The sequence below is a fragment of the Coenobita brevimanus genome, chromosome 39 (assembly GCF_032717465.1).
Source record: "Coenobita brevimanus isolate Jiangsu-jjx chromosome 39, ASM3271746v2, whole genome shotgun sequence".
Taxonomy (NCBI): Eukaryota; Metazoa; Arthropoda; class Malacostraca; order Decapoda; family Coenobitidae; genus Coenobita; species Coenobita brevimanus.
In genome coordinates, this window is record NC_136992.1 from 3,752,956 (window position 1) to 3,756,149 (window position 3,194).

A 3,194-nucleotide genomic window follows, 5' to 3' on the forward strand; every position below is an offset into this window, starting at 1 on the left:
TTGTGCAAGAGAAACAGGCCACAAACGCCACTCCAGCTCCCCCCGGCACTTTCATCTGGGGACAACAACGCCGCCCTCTCATTCAACGCCCACCAGCCCTCAGCGACCAGGAGTTCTCTCCATTAGCCTCAGCTCTTACTGTGGACCAGACCAAAGCAGAGGTCCACCGCCAACCGCCGCATGTCTCGCCACTGCCTCCCACTGTAGCGTCCAGTCAGCCACCGACAATTTTGCCACTAGCACCCGGCTCCATGCCCAGCCCACCCACTGCTCCTGCTTCACCGGTCCTTGCTTTCATGGCGGAGGATCTGCGGGACCTAGATTCTCAGATTGCGGTGGCTGTTGCCAAAGCTGTCTCCCTCAAACTGGGGATTACTCTCAAGGCAGCCTCAGTCGCCTCTGCAGCCGATCACATCGTCCATCAAGCAATCGACAGGAAGCTGCAAGGCCTTGGCACCCGTCCTGCCCCTCAACGTCCGGCTCGCTCTACAGGGGGGCCACAGACTCCCCCACGAAGGCCGGCTCGCTCTTTCAAGCGAGCCAAGCCCAGGAAGGTCGCTGCCCTATCTTCCACCCCTAAGCAGAGTCGGCCTCGCCCCCTTCAAGAGCAACAACTGACGCCCGTCGTGGCACCCTCGACGGACATGGCCTCACCTCCGTTGCTGGAGGACGTCCGTCTCTGTCTGTTTCCGGACGGCAGGACGGCTACCCCCTTCGACTCCTTCAGTGGAACTGTCTAGGAGCACGGCACAAGCTCCCGCTTCTGCAATAGGGGCCAACAGGGATCGTCCCCATGTCATCCTACTGCAGGAAACCCTGCTCCCAGACAGTTCCACTTTTCGTCTCTCGGGTTACACCACCCATCTCCTCCCGTATGTTCGTGGCGTCACACGAGGGTGTGCCGTTCTGGTCCATGACTACATTGCATGCACAGATTGTGACACTCCTCCTTTCTGTGGATTTGATGTGGAGGTCCAGGGCGTGGTTCTACACTGGCAATGTCACCCCTGATGGTATATAATGTACCGGTATACCGGAGCCAGAGAGGCACCCTGGAGTTGGGTGATCTGTTCTCCCAGGCTGCCAGGGGAGCCGTGTATATAGGGGGTGACTTTAATGCCCACCACGCCCTTCTATCATCGCCTCTTCAGTCCAGTGAAGCAGGACGGCACATTTCTTTACTTCTGGAGGAGATGGGTGGTGTCTCCCTCTTAAATGACAGGGCAGAGCCCATCCATTTTGGGGGAGGTCGCCTCGATCTCTCCTTTGTTTCAGCCCCACTGTCAGGCCCGGCGCCATGGTCACTCCACCCCCACCTTGCGAGTGACCACTTCGCTCTTCATGTTGGCCTCCCTCTCGCCCCTCTCCCGCCTCCCACGCCGCAGTGGGACCTTCGCAAGGTGGATTGGGTGGCCTTTGACCATGCTCTCACGGCGGCCTTTGCAACGTCTTCTGCCTCAGACCTCGAGAGCCGAAAGGATCAAGCAGCGAGTATTTTTTCACAAGCTGCCTCTCTCGCCATTCCATTGCAGTGGCGCTCAGCGAAGTGCTACCGAGACGGCTGGTTTTACTGCGACAGGGTCAGGGAATTGAACCGGAGGCTCAATGCAGCACGCAAGCAGTACCGGCGGCACCATACATCTCCGCACCCCCGGTACCTGGTTGCTGTTACTTGGCATGTGGTTTCAGAGAAGCGTCGCTTTAAAGAGGACGTGTGGATCAGATGGTGTCGTACCCTAGATTCTCACTCCACTCTTCGTGAGATGTGGGGGAGAATCAGGTCCGTCTCTGATCCAAGTCCTCCTCGTCCGCCCTCCCATCCTGACCCTGCCGCTGAGGCCAGCCATCTTGCTCAGCATTTCGCTGACCGCTCTGCCTCTTCCAATCTCCCACAGTTCGTCAGAGCCCTACATGTGCAGCTGTCCACCTCTCGCATTGCAGCTGTTCAGGCAGCGTGTGATACGCCTGACCCCGCTGACTGTCCAATCACCAGCAGAGAGCTTCAGAAAGCGCTGCGGCGCTGGGAGGACACTGCACCGGGGCTCGACAGGGTCACGTACTCCATTTTGTCACATGCTGGAGATTGCGGTAGAGAGTGTCTGCTTGATCTGCTCAACCTCTCGTGGTCTGAGGGGCGTCTGCTGAGGTCATGGAAGATGGCTGTCATCCACCTGATTCCGAAGCCTCGCGATCCCACCGCCATGTGCCCTATTTCCCTGCTCAGCTGCATTGCTAAGACAGCTGAGAGGGTTGTGCGGGCTTGTCTTGCTTGGCGGCTGGGACCGCTGCACCCAAGAATTTATGCTTATCATCCAGGCAGGAGTGCCACTCACTGCCTTGCGTCATTCCTTGGGGAGCTGAGGGGCGTACGGGGGATGGCCATCTTCCTCAACCTCGAGAAGGCCTTTGAACTGGCAAGCCCCACTGTCATCTTGGCGGCTCTTGCGGCCAGGGGAGTGGGGGGTAGGCTCTTATCCTGGGTCCGGGACTTTTTCCGTGAATGCACTGCGGGGATCCGCTTTCAGGGGCACCTCTCCGCTTTTCATCCCCATCCTAATGGCACCCCCCAGGGGAGCCTTTTGAGCCCTCTCCTTTTTAACATCCTGATGGAGGAGCTCCTAACTGTGGAATATGGGCCTGGCATAACTCTTCTCTGCTATGCTGATGATCTGGCCCTCGTCTTTACAAGGAGGGACTGCTTCACACAGGCGGACTTGGCCCTTTCTTGGCTGCATGCCAAGTGCACCGTGCTAGGGCTGAAGATCAATTTTGCCAAGACGAAGTGTGCCTTTCGGCCTCCGCCCCCCAGACTTTCCACTGCTGCTTGGTCATCAGCTCTCCCTGGTCACCGTCCACCACTATCTGGGGGTCTGGCTAGATGGGGGTCTCACCTTTGCTTGTCACGTTCGGTATCTGAGGGAACGTGCTTCTACCCAAATGGCTGCTCTTCGATACCTATCCAGGCAGAGTTTGGGGGCATCGTATTCTGTCCTCCGGACCTTTTATATTCACGATATCCGATCTCTGGTGGACTACAGCGCCATCTGTCTGACTGGACTCACTCCACCAGTATCTCAATCTCTGGAGGTCATACAGAACGATGCACTCCTTGTCTTGCTGGGTGCTCCACATTGGACCCGGGTCATTAATCTGCGAATGGAGGGTGGTTTGCCGTCTCTGGCACTTCATATTGC